The following is a 14,918-nucleotide window of genomic DNA, read 5'->3' as shown; positions in this document are numbered from 1 at the left end:
TCGTATTTCACCCCTTTGCAACCCTTACCAGGGGAAGTAGAAGCAACAACAACACAGAAAAAAAACACACACACACGGTTTGTTCTATTCTTCCTTCTTACCGCAGCCCAAAACCGAGTCGTAATGAGTCGTAATTTCAAGCACGGATAAATTGAAGACGTGCGCACGTTTCGGTTGTGGATTGTGGTTGTAGAGGGGCGAAAATAAAGAAAACACATACCCTCCATTGTTGTGTGCGGCGCGTTGCGTCCCATTCTTTCGCACACCGTTTCATCTCTTTTCCAAGCGGGAGATTAATTTTCCTTCTGCAATTTTCACCCAATTTTCATCTCACCCCACGTTGGAGGAGCAGACAAGGGTGTTGGTTGGGTGGCTGCACCGGCAAAAGTCTCCTGGGTCTCTGTGGGTAATGTAATTATTTGAAGTTTATTAATATTGAAGCGATGGAGGGCGAGTAAACCCAATCGAGCTTTTCCGAGACGTACTTTGTTTTTGCCCTCGAAAATGTTGGCGAGCAGCGTTCACTCCGTATGTGAGATTTTCCTTCTCATCAGTGAGAATGATGTTTTTAATTTTTAATTCTACTTATGTTACTAATAACTTTATCAGCGCCTTAACAAGTCACATTATCAATTGTTATAGAATGTTTTGGAAGCTTTTTCTTTCAATAACTATTATTGTGAATTCATAGTTTGTAAAATGCACACCAAAAATAAAAAAAGTAAAAAAAAAGTCTTTTCTTAACGGATGAAATGAGCAAAGCCGATTACAAATAAGTTTTTGCTCCTTTACATTTAAATATTTGTGATTTGTTTTTTAAAGCTTTAAATCTATCTTACCCATTCTTCTACCGCGACAATGTAAATGTTAAAAACAACACAAGGAGGAACCCCATTGCATCAATCACGTTCATGGCGATAATTTGCATGCTTTTGCATGTTCGTAAATCACAGCACCAAAAAACAAATAGCTCAAATTTGCTACTGCCGGAAGACGTAAGCGGGAAAGTATTATTACACTTTAATTGCAAGTTATTGGCCATCAACGGAGCAGCCCAAAATGGCTTCATTTTGTGGCACTTATCCGAACGGTTCGGTTTATTCTCTCCCCTAAACCCATCCCCTCACGAAAACCCCCCTCTAAAAAACAATTTCCAAATCCCTGTTTCGCCCCAGTTCAGACCTGGTAGGAAAGTGCAGTGGACTCGGGCGGTGCTCGTACCATGGCAACCGGAACAGGCCAAGGAAGCCGGACTCTATTGCTAATCACTTTTCCTGCCAAATCCTGCGAGAATTTGCTCCTTCCGCTTGCACTCTCTCCACTTCTATACCCGCCCCCCTTGAGTGCCTCATTGATACAGGGGGGGATGTATACTGAATGAGAGCAATTATCCACTTTCCAGTGGCACGGTTCGGGCATATGCTTCGGCAATGACGGCTAGTATGAGCTTTTTTTTGGCAAGAAATTTAATTGCACCCCCTAATTGCACCCGTTTGCCATTCAGCCACAAGCCCCAGGTGGCTACAATGCCGGGAGAAAAGAGATGGGGTGAAAACAGAATACGAAATTGGCGTTGATGAAACGAATGGCCGGCCGCCAGCCCAGGACGGGGCAACAAACTGTGGAGGGGGAAGGGTGGTTTCGACGAAGTTCAACTAATCCAGCCAAAAATGTACGAATTCGTCCGTTTGCTTCCTTTGCGTTTGTCTATTTGCATGGTCCCAAATACGTCCTCCGGTTTGCCACTGTTGTTCAGAACCGCGAGCCCCAGCCAATCCGTCGGGTTACACCACTTCCAGGGCAATGTACGGTTTGCTAGATCATCGGGTACGGCTTCTAGTCTTAATCGAACAGAAATGTCGGCTGAAATCGTTAGCCAAGCTGAAAACGCACCACAACGGAACGAAAGAACGCGAAAGAGAAATCAATTTCGATTACGACTCCAAATAATAGTGATTGAGTAGTCGTGTTTCATCAATCGATAGAATTGACCTCCTCACATACACACACATACATACAGCCAACAGCCCGGTTTGCTCCTCTGGTTTCGATTCAAGATGGAGAAGAATCCCGGCCACACCGATGTGGGTTGAATGGAAGAAAGGAAAACAAAACCTCCATTGCCCAAAAGATGAATGAAACTTTACGAGCAGCCAACATCCCAGAAACAGAAACGAAATAGACAACCGAAACACAGGAATCGTACGCCGAAAAGGCGAAGGAAAAAAGCTTTATAATTACCAAAATCTAATTTAAATTAATGCATTAATGCTCCAACAGGCATCCACCACTGAACCCCCGGATCTGGTCGCCAAAAAGAAGGAAGACCGCACAAAACACCGACCGTACTCATTCAGAAATATCGAACAACCGGGGCCCCGATCGGACCCCTGCTGATGGTTGCACGGGCACGGGCCAAACCAACCCAAAAGCAAACCCAACAAACAACCAAGAAGCGCAAAAGCTTCTGCCCCAATGCAAATGCAAACTGTGTGCTTTTGTTTCTTTCCTTCCTAGCTTTTTTTTTGTTTTTTGGAAAGTGCAATTAAAATAAATCATCGACATCCTTCGTTTTATTGATCAAATTACTCAACATAATTGCCCACAACAATATTTCAATTACAGTGCTGGTGTGCGGCCGGTCGAGCATTCGTGGCCCCGTGTGTACATTTGCTGTTAAAGTGCACGGGATATGGTGTTGGTTCTCCGATTCTCCGGCTCTCCGGACGTTTAGATGGGTTTGGTTGCCTGCCACGGAACCGAACCATCCGACAACGCGCTCCACGTTCCGTTAGTGTGGAATAATTTTGTTTTTACGGCCTAAGAACATTTTGTGGGGCTTCGCTATGGGTGTGGAAGCGCCAACTAATGGTGGTGGTGGTGGTGGTTGGATGCTGCAAGAATCAGTATAATTATTCCTTCAATCGGGGGTTCGTTGGCTTGTGGCGAAACGAGCTCGATCGGTCTCGAATCGGATGAGCCGTACGGATCGAGCAGACAGTATGACTATCTTTGGCACAAACTTCAACAGTTGGAGTTTGAGCGCTCGTGCGCGCAGTTCGCTGGGACGAAAACGGTACATTAATCATTCAAATTACCTGCCGATGCTGATTTCCAACACGATTACCATAATCAGTTGGGATTTTTGTAAACAAGCCGTGCGCTGGAAATTGATATCATATTGTTTTGCGTTTTAGAAATCCCTCAAAAAGTTCCTTAAAAGTTCCAAGATAAAACAACTGTAAATGTAATACTCTTCACTCTACGATTTACTAAAATATCTGCCTGCCAACAAATACGTCAAAGTCAGAACTAATTTTAAATTCCGATCAATATGAGCTAGAAAGTGCTAAGAAAGATGTGGTTCAATAAGAAACTGATTCTGTTCAAAGCATTCTCTGTTGATACGCTTAGCATTAACACATTTCCATCCTCTTGGGTTTTATAAAAATGTTCAATTATTCATTGTTATTATCATAAACTTTGCGCTACATATCTCATCACATCTTAATCCCCTACAGTTCGGTAATAACCTGCATGCGGCAACACCGCTGTAAGGCCCTGCATTAATCATAATTGCATGAACACGTGGGCAATATTAGATGCTAAAAGCATCACAATGTTTACGGAAAACGTAAGTGAAAATACTCCTCCACATTTTCAATGTATTTACTAATCTTTACACTTCAACGCTTGAGAGATCCGATATCGCCCCCGCGTGCATCCGTAGCTCGGATTTCTTCACGTTCCCCCCCACCTAAAAACTGAGCTTCCTCCATTGCGCATATACTTTGCCATCACTTTTCGAGCGCACGAGCTCGCAGAATGCGCTCGCCAGATGAAATTATCCGCGATGATATTACATAAAACACACTTATCAACCAATTAGCCTGAACGCGCACGCCCGCGGAAGCTCGTGCAGGCGAAAAGAAAAGGCTCCCTCATCGCTAAGTGTGCTTTGTGGGCTCGTCGAAGCCACCGCCAGTTCCTGAAGCCAGTACGGCCGAGCCTGCCTTGATTGATGATGAAAACCATCAATACATAATGGAGCTCCGGTGGAGAGAAAACGCCAAGCAGCACAAGTGAATAAGGGAGGTTGAAGGGTGGCAGCAATTTCCATAGGCTCGAGCCCATCAACACACTGGTGCCAGCTTCTGTAGCCAAACCCCATTGCGCACCATGAAGGTGACTTGGAGAATTCTTACCATTACCTTCTGCTTCTCTCGGCCGCGGTGTCGACCGGTTTGGTGCACGATTGCGATAATGGAACGGGAGCATAAAATTGCTCCCCCCAACACTTCGTCCGCTTCATACCTCACGGGGTCCAACCTTGACGCGCCGAACGACGCCTGACGCTTGCTGCTGAACGAAATAAGTAAGTTGACTGTTTGTGGCGTGAATAATAACTTAATGATGACGACAGACCGGTCAACTGGGAAAAATGGGTTTGGAAAACTCGTGACGAAATGGGACAGAGAGTGCCAGCGGTGTGGGGGAGGGGATGGTGGGGTGGCAAATAACCAACTCTGCTTATTGGATGTTTTCGAAATGAAATCACTTAGTCCCAAAAGAACGCAACCCTGCCCTCGGGGGAAAAAACATTCATTGTAAAGGTGAAGGGGTTTCGTTTTACTTTTCTTCTTTCTTGATGTCCTCGCTGGATGTGTGTGTGTGTGTGTGCGCGAGGAAATTGGTCCTAATGAAGGCAATTACGGCAATCGAAAGTGTCCCAAGGGGGGAAGTGTTACTGATGTGATTTCCAGTCTCCAAATGTGTTCATGCATACGCACAGACACGGACAAATGTATCGAGGCATGGAAACAATATAAAATTAGGATTTCAATTAGAATTACTCACGTATCACATATTGCTAGTAGCTTATGGGGAAAGTATTTGATTACATTATGCGAAATACAAATTGCCTACAGAAATCCTAAGTTGTAAAGAATTTGCTCCAAATGTTTAGGTTTTTTTATTTGTGACGGCGATAAAATGCTCGATTAAAGTATTTGTTTGCCTAGTGGTTTGTGTTGGCATTTTCGGGAAATTTTTATAATATTTTTTTAAAAAGTAAGAATAATCATTTTAAGTAAGATAAATTGTTTCACCTAAATGTTCTATCTGTAGTAGTAAAATGTTTCTTTTTGTATTACTTATTAAATTCTATTGTTTTTATTGATTAATTATTTTCTAGTTGTAATGTATTAAGACATGTTTGGAACTCCTTTTAGCCTATTTGTTTAGAGTTATTTGTATCTGATTCATCAAATTTTATTGAACTAGTTGAGGAAATTTGAGTTTTGGAAAAAATAATTTATACTCACACAAAACACGTTATTGAGATTTTTAAATGATGGTGATTTAGAGATTTTTCATCTCTGTGGTGTTTTGGTAAAGCAAAAAAAAGAACTGATGATAGGTAGGTAATATATGAAAAAGATGACAGGTAGGTAATATACGATGAAAGCATTAACAACTCAAACTTAAGCTCCTTGGTTGGATTGAAACTCCAGAATCCTATGGTAGGATTTTACAGACATGTAAGTCCTGGCGTTGTCCTGATGAAACACATCATCTCTAATGTTGACTTTTTCTTGGCGATTATGGATTTCCATTAGTTTAGAATTGTATATTTATTGACAAAGGGGGCCTAAATTTAATATTGTTCATACAATAACCAAACTGGATCATAACTGTTGATGGAAAAAAATGAAAATGGCTCATAACTGTACAATTTTCTTTTTCACCCTATTCATTTATTATTTACAGATAATATAACCTATGTATCATTAGCAGATAAAAATTTGGTCACTAAAAGAGACGTTAGGCGTATATCAATAATTATAGTCATTTACATGAATAATATCAGATAGCGTAATGTGTCGAACGAGACCCATCAGTCGAAATCAACCTTTCATAATTTGATATAACAACCCCGATTTGTCGACAAATAATGGCTAACATGTTCACTTAATGTTTTTGTTTGCCCACATGTTTTGTTTACCACAACAATGGAGGCGACGCGCTCATTTGGAGGCAAATTTTCAATTCATTTCAATGCTACCGGATCATATGATTCGGCCAACGGTGTCCGTTTGCATCTATCTATTTAATTGCATGATTGCAGATATGCCGCTGCTCACGTTGAAGTGAATTGCGTTTTGCAGATCGATATTTGAACTGGAATTGGCTACCGTATCACTTAACCGTCCCGTGTGGCATATGCCTCCGGTTTCTTTGCAACAATTGCTGTGGATTTCTTTCGCGCGATCATTTTTGCCTATTGCAAATCGAACCCCCGTTGGGGCAAGCTTTTGCCTCAATCATCTGCCAGACAGACTGGCGATCTGGCCACTGTTCGGCTACTGTTTGCGGTCCGTGATCGGTGTGGAAAACTGTGGAAGCGAACTCGCGGTGAAAAACTACACCAATCATCCGTAGAAAAACGGTTTTTGGTGAAGGCGTTGGGGGCAGGGAGCAAACACTGTGTGCCTCGGCGGTGTTGCCTCGTTGCGATCGATCGCTTGATCTAATTGGAGTTGAATGGAATCGAAACAAACGCACCAAAACTGACGCTGTGAGGTGAGTAATTCGCTTGAACAGTCATAAAAATATAGCCAAGAATCGGTGGTGGCCTAAGTGATCGAGAGTGAAATGGGAAATTGGATACCGCGCGGTAGCAGGAAGGACGGTATGGAAGCAGTGCGGGGGTTCGGTCATGTGCTCGAAAAAAAAAATTGGTGTACGGGAGACGATGCAACCATAACAAATTTTCGCTAAAATCTTTACCGAAAAAGGAACACACCAAAACGGAAAAGAGAAACATTTTTGAACGCGGTAATGATGATGATATGAGTAGCGTTATTAATTCGTAATTTTTATGGCCAGCGTAATTATGGCCGCCGCTCGGGGCAAACATTTTCTACACCCTTCATTCCACCTGTCTTCCCCTCATCGCCTCGCCCACCATCCATCATCCCGCGCGTCAGGGTTGATCGCGCCGAGGGGCGACAAAGGCGGAACGACTGGAAGCGGGCGCAGGATTCGAGGCGAATTGCAATTATGCTGCAACAATAAAGCAGTGTGCGCCGTACGGATCATGAAGGCACCAAATGGAGATTTAAGTAGAAACGGAAGGCACGAGCTACGGACGCAAATGGCTAGAATTTTATCGGTGAAAAGCCATATTATTAGCGGACCGGGATGCTTGCACGAGTGCGGGATCGTGTGCAGGCGGTTAGAGAACTGTTGCCGGCGGATTGATATGAAAAAAGCGCACAATTACACTTTGCTGCCTGTTGGTGGTTGTTGGCTGGTGGGCAAATGAAGCGTGCCCAAAGAATGAAGTTTAAACGAAGCGGCTCTTCTGTTAGTACGCAATCGGACATGCAATGGGTGGGAAGTGTGAGGAAATATACAGGAAAAAAGAAGGATAAGACCAATCATGGTTTGTGTGCTTTCAGAACAGTACAGTTTCGGATAACACATATGGCGTAAGAAGAACGATAAGCTCAATTAAATCGAATCAAATCAACAAATCTATAGCAAAGATTCTCGAGTAGTAAGTGAAACTAGTATATCGCTAATTCTTTTCTGATCAATTCAGCAAGCAGATTAAGCAGGAATGATCAAACACTGTCACACTGTGTTATCATCTAAAAATGCAAAAATGTCATCTTAAATTCAATCTACCAGTTGTCATTCAAATAATAAAATAACAAATTGTCAACTACATGTTTACTTAACATACTAGAATTAAAGAATATTTTAATACCAATCCTTGAAAATTACATCAACTTATTGTTAGATTAGATAGGTTAGTTCATTTTATACTTAGCATTTACTTTCAATGTATTAGCGAGCTTAGTTCCAACGCACAAATGAACTTAGTTGAACATGGCTTCAAAACAATTCGGAAGAGACGAATCAAAGTCCAAACATGCCCTGTTTTCATGCATTCTTTGGAAATTTAGAATATAAAATCTTGATAGCGTTTGTTTGTCCAAATGAGTAATTTGTATGAATTTAATTATTACAGGGTTTATAAGTCTAGTTCAACCGCGTAACACTATCTGTCAACGGCGTTAACTGATTCTCACGAATCGTATGAACAATTTCAACTTTCCTTGCACTAAACGTCTACCTTACTACGACTCCCCCTACTCCCTGTTAAAAGACCAAGTCGAAATCAGGGAATTATAGTTCCATCTGGTCAAATCATAACAAGCTCTAACTTACAACATAGTTGGACACATAACACTTAATTGGCTGGTCAGGGATCTGCACTTGATGAATTTCACAATTAAACAATACTTTAATTTCGTATAAACAAACAACAACACAATGGATAAAATAACATTCTCATCACCTACACAAACGATGGCAGTGCAGTGTAACTAACAAGATTGAATTAACGTTATATTCCATATCTATACTATTAGCCCAAGCAAACACAATAAAAAAAAACAATTAGCTACAACTAAACTTTCCATATGTTGCAGCTTAAGACCATGCAACAAGGACTCGTTTTCCACGTGGTTAGGTATTCTGTTATATGTTTGAAGCCCATTGAAAATTAAACAGTTAATCGATTTGAGTAAGCCAGTTTAGGAAGCCTTGGTTCATGAGCTCTACGTATGAACCTCATTACCACAGATTTTTAGCTCTTTCAAGTACCCTGGAAAACAACCAAAAATTATTTTATAGATAAACACCCTGGTCAATTATGGTTCGTTATTATTTGTCTTTCATACAAAAATTTCATTTGCGCTTCAGTTATCAAAAAAAGCAATGTGGGACAGCATTTAAAATGTGGACCAAGCATTGCATGATACAATTGAATTTTCCTGCTAAATTTACATCATTCTTAAGTCATATTCTGACAAGACAGAACAACGCATTTACTAGCCTTTTGTATCACATTGCCAATGTGAGAGGTAAAGTGCAATTTGTCGCCCACTTTTACTGCAAGATATTTTATTTGAGAGGTATAAGCAATATTTTCACCATCAAATCTAATATCGAGTTGTGTATTTAATTATCTTTGTGTCATAAATCAAGAGGCTTTATGAGGTAGTTTTTAAACAAAACACGAATCGAAATCATCTTCCAAACGCACGTGCAAAATACCGTCGGCAAAATCAGTTCCTCAGTATTGAGAGCTTCAACATTTTCCTCCGTTGCCCAACAGTGTTGCCTGCGCTCTTCTCATCGGGCAAAACAAAACATGCCCTTATGAACGACGCAATGTGGGGTGATGTACATTTTCCAAATCAACATCTCAATTAAATCTCTAAACCCATCCGCCCTCATATGCCGCCCGGGTTGTACCTGTTCCATCGTGCGGTTTACTACCGACTCCGAAAGAAACCTCGAAAACATCAAATTTCAACATCTGCCTTCCCGTCATACTGTTGCTGCCAAAGCCGATGCTTCTGGTTGTTCTGGGCGCTTACGTTCCATACCTTCTCTGCACCCCGCAAGTCCTTCAGCAAGGCAAGTTCCACCGTCACCCGAACGCACGATCCTTCCCCTCCCTCCCTTCCACCCGCCAAAAAAACCACAGGGAAAAATTGATTTCTCTTGAAAATTTATCTTATAAATTTAGACGCTCCAGCTTCCTTTATAAATTAAAACCGTTTAAAACCATATCGTGCTCTCGTCGTGCTCTGCTAAATCAGCGTTGCGTTTGCACCATACACATCGCTCACTCACTCGTTCTGTGCTTAAATTATCGTACTCGCTCTCTTAGTATGGCGCCAGAGCTAAGGACGACGAAACGAGCCGCACTACCACATGCAGACAGCGCAGGCAACACATTCCATGGATGAGACAGGACAAACCGGGAGCACCAAAGCGAAGGATCCGGGAAGAACATTTAATTTGAAAATAAAGAGAACCACTTGCAACCCGCCCAATGCCAGGCCACCCGTGGAAAAAGTGGCTCCTTCCCGCTACCCGCACCACGATGGAGCAGGAACACAGGATCTACGATCGTTAGTTCAGAAATTAGCGTAGCTCCCGAAGCTCGCCGGAGGACATCGGTGATGGTTGCGTGAGGAAGAAAATGAAGAAAGATAAATTGATCTCTCCGAACGACAGCTTTCGATAGGATGTGCCGAGATGTGTGTTGGAAGACGGCACACCCTGGCCGTCCCTTTTCCAACTTCCATTTGTCTACTTTTCCAGTTCCGTTTCGACTCACCATAGAGAGAGAGAGAGAGAGAAAGATGAAGAAAAAATACCCTGAAAAACAAGACTGCGGACGCTGGGACCGGGATGGTCGAGGAAATGATACAGCAGATTTAAACAGCCACTTTAGTTACCGTCGATCAGCATCCAATTGTTGATGGGATTGGGCCCCAGGAAAGACTCCGCTTGTACGGCGACGAAGACGACGGGCCCTTTGCCAGCGGGTCTCGGGGATGGCGAAGGGAACGATGGGACGGGGATCACGCAAACACGTGTACGCTTTTACAGAGCGGTCTCGTTACACGGCACATCACCATCAAAATTATGTTCCGGCTGTGTGCGAGCGTTGCCGAGAGAGAATGTATTAACATGGCATACTTTGCCACTCTGCCACGGAGCGACGAACGAGCCGTTTCAGTCGGAGCTGGGCAAATGAAGCCAAACTGAGCGCAACAAGGATGGGATTATGTTTAGCCACGCGCGAGAAAATCCCTTAGCAATGGTTTATCTGCGGAAGATTTTCCACAGCAATGTTGTTTGTTTATTTTTTTTTTTTGTTCGCCATTTGTGCTGTTTGCTTTTGTGATACAAGTTTGAAGCTTTAATTAAATTTGCGAAATTTAATTATACGTTCATAACCGCAGGGATGTAGCGCAGAGTCGTGAAGAAATAAACGAGGTGGGGTTTAATTATCCGCAGTTAAGGTACTTTTTGTGGAATTTGCATCACCTCAAATGGCAATGTATAAAGAAATGTGCCTTAATTTGTTTTAAGTATTACATGTTTAGAATTGTTGTTTGATTGCTTATACACATGAAACATTAACGAATACCACTGAGTGAGCAACGAGTTGCTGGTACAGCTGACATGCTGAGGGATGCTGGCGCTCCATACGCGATTCAATTCACTATTTATCTCGCTCTAATGGGTGGAGCTACTGTGCAAGATAATAGGCGTCATTTTTATCTCGTTGAACCAATCGCAAAGATTCATCTTCGATTGCATTATGCGAATTATGCATTCGATGGAAACGGAACTCTGGCCACTCTTGTCGTGACATCTGGACAATTGTTTCGAGTGAGTTTAGTAGCAGCAGAGAAAGCAGTCGTGGCACGACGGCTGCGGACGGAGCACTGCTGATGGTGAAAGTGTCGTCAGCAGATCCGGAACAACCGAATTGGGTATAATCGTAATTGTTCGTACAGGGAACACACGCATGCCTAGGGAAGCATCTCAGTGTCATCCCATACGAATTACTACATGGGAATTTGTGCTGGGAGAAAATGCTCACACAGCTTTCCAAATTTAATTATTTGCTTCCGAATAATTTGTTTATTAACGAAGGACAACAAATCTTTCTAGATTTATCGTTCCGATTCGCTGTTTTTGTACACAGAAAAAATGCCGACGGCTACTAGGTATTTCCATCCCATATTTATTATCAGATTTCATTCATATTTCGACGCATCAAGCAGTTACAATTACAAGAGATTTAATTGAAAGCAGCCAAGTTTAGTTCATCAATCATGGCAAACTTGAAGTTTTACCAAATAATGGATTCCTCTAACTTGTAACTTGTGGTCTGCATTGGATACCGAACATTAGTGGTAGTGAGGCCACTTCTCACATAACCGGATCGGTAGACACTCCAATCCTGGTTCCTCGTATCCAGTTACTCTAGTAAATCATGATAAAGAAATTAAATAACGACAACTGAAAGAAGAAGTGTTGCAGTACCCAAACTAAAATCAAAGAAGGACATCATCCTGCATTTTTCAAAATTTGACGTCAGTATGATAAATCAAAGCATTTTTTTAATTTTAATAGGAAATAAGCATCTCTAACGAGCATCTTCGTTATACAAGATTTGAAAACTAAACGAACAATACTTAATTGGTTAAAATAAAGCTCGCCGTAGCGTATCAAAGAAATCTTTGCTTAATTGATAAACACCACCAAACCCGAAATAAACACAGTTCACTACAGTTCATCTTGAAGCGAGAGATAAAAAAAAATCTTCTTGCCAATATCTTATGCTATTTTCGTTGCTCCTTTCACAGCACGACGCTATCATACACCGTCGAACCCACGATCCTGATAATACACCTTTCCTTGGCGCTGGTGTGGCTCCACCCCGTTATCCCAGTGGATCGTTAGATTGATATTGAAATTGACAGGCAAAATTAAAATTAATTAATTCAAAATGCCAATCTTTTAGGTTACGCTTACCCAGCGCCTAACCTTGAAAACGCTAACACTAGGCGGAATCCGCGTATAAGTCGTAAACAGGTCTTCTCGCAGCAACAGCAGCAAACATTGTGTATTTCAATGCCTCCTAGATTCGTGATTCGCTGTCGGAGTGGTTGGTGTCTTGATCACATTTTTCAACCGAACCTGTTTCGGCAGTTATGCAGGCATACCAGCACATACCAGCGTGGCGCGGAAAATATGGCATGAGCATCAAAATCAACCCCTAGCTGCCTGTCAGCCAAGATGGTGGGAATGAAAATGTTTCTCCTGTTATTTTTTTTTTGTTTTCTGCTCTCTCAATTCTGGAGATGCAGGAATCTCGTCACGGTTTGAATAATTAATTAACGTTGCTTCAAAGCACCTGTCCGGTGGGTTTAAGTTTCTCTTGATCGATAAGAAAAAGCTCGCGTCGAGTCCGGTCGAGAGCGAGAAAAATGCCTGCAACGCGCTGGGAGAAGGTTAATCTTAATGAAATCAAAAATACCAATCATCTCATGCGCTGCTTCCACGCGGCAAGGTGACGCAAAAGGCGCCAAATCAAGGCAGCGGCGTTCGGTTTGATAGCGAGTAATGGCAGAGTGAAGGGAACGCTGGGTCAAAGGGGTCGGTTAGGACGTGACTGCATTCCGCTAGTGTATCGACAGCGGCAAGATAGATAGCCATCGACTCAATGTTGGTTCTAGCGAAACGCGTAAAATGGGAGATGATTAGTAATAATTGGTGTTAGCTCACAGTCATGCGATTAATTCAATTCAAACTTATTTGCATACGCAAGAAAGGCATTTGGAACGGTTGTTGGTCCAGTGTCGGTGCCGGGAAGGTGCAGTCTAACCGCAACACCAGTGCATTACAACGCATTGGCCTTTTGATATTCGAGTTAATGTTATTATGACGTTATTGGGTTTGATGAACGGTTTCGAACTTCACCAATGAGCTGCTTCGTGTCAGGTAATTAGCTTCATCAATTATTTCTCACCAATGAACTACGGCGAATGACAAATGATTTAAAAATCATTAAGATGTTGTAAGTTTGAGGGTCGGAGGGTTTGAAAGAGAAAAAGCAAAATATTATTAGCAGAATTGTATTGAAAATCACAATAAACACCATCGGGACTGCGAGCGATGTTAATCGAGTCTACAAACAATCATTCCAGTAGATAAGAAACTAATTATTCGGCAAATCCAACAACAAATGCAATAGATTCAATTAAAAAACAGCAAACGGCAAAATGGTAGAACATTTTAACCCCAATAAAACACAATGACGACACGAAACGAAGCGACCGTTATTTTTCTTCCTTCCTTCCCGTACATAATCGAGTGAATGTTAAGCAAATCAAGTTATTTTCACTTTACCGACCCCGTCAGCCATTTCCCAGGGTTAGCGAAATGGGCGAACTACCCTGCAACGAGGTCGAAGCTGCAAGACAAGCTAACGGGAAAAGCTGTTGTCGTCCCGGCATCTTTTCCCGGCTGGAAGCGACGGTTTTCCCAAAGGATTTTCCAAAATGGCTTTGACGCTACGGTTTCTTCATTTTTTTGTTGTGCAATCCGCTGTTTCACCGTTCGGGAAGTGTGCTAGCAGTTCTTCGTATTAATACCACCAAGCGAGACACCCGTAAAGATGTAGCGGTGAGATTAAATAGCAATAAAGAAAAACAAACTCAAGTTCACTCCTGGCAGCACGTGCTAGTGTACAGAACGTTCCCATCGCCATGGTAACGACACTAGTAACGCTTAGCGCGCGTACGGGGTGAAGCAGAAAAAGACATTAAGTTGCTCTATTATTTTCTGCAATGCTAATAATGACTTTTAAATTCAATTTATTTACCCGGGGAAATTGTTTTGCAAAATGTTCTCTAATTTCGTTACGTGATTGTGCCGAGAGAAGGCATTCGCGCGCGCGCACACACACACACACCCTGTTATTCGCCCTATTTACACCACTTTTTACCCTGAGGTGGTGCAGCGCGAACCACCAAAACGGTGTAGGTTGTCCTTTGTAGACGGAAAGCGCACGACACGAAAGCTCGACCAGTACGAATGATTAGATGCGGAAGATGGTGAGTCTTGTTTGTGTGTCGCATCAAAGTCGTATCGTCTTGTCAGAATGTTTGTCTGATAATGCGTAGTGATTAATTACTCTTCTCCAACAAATAAGCTACATCATGTACGCTCATAGATGGAAAGAGTAAGATACTCAGTAAGATGGAAAGACGAGTATGAGGAGTATCATACGTTTAGTGAATCTTTAGCATGTATTAGTATTAGTTATTTTAATTCTAATGCTTACTTCATTATGTTCAAAAGAGTTTCCAAATAATTTAATATCAAAAAAGACTCCAATTGAAAACTCAGTGAAGAAGCAGCCAATTTATTGAGATTTCCAAAGCATCTCTCCGAATGAAATTTATGAAAATCCTTCCAGAATCACAAACATTAAAAGCAAACCACACTCTAATATCGTGACCATTCTA

The sequence above is a fragment of the Anopheles marshallii genome, chromosome 3 (assembly GCF_943734725.1).
Source record: "Anopheles marshallii chromosome 3, idAnoMarsDA_429_01, whole genome shotgun sequence".
Lineage (NCBI taxonomy): Eukaryota > Metazoa > Arthropoda > Insecta > Diptera > Culicidae > Anopheles > Anopheles marshallii.
The sequence above is the reverse complement of the archived record's forward strand: the minus strand, read 5'-3'. Positions refer to the sequence as shown.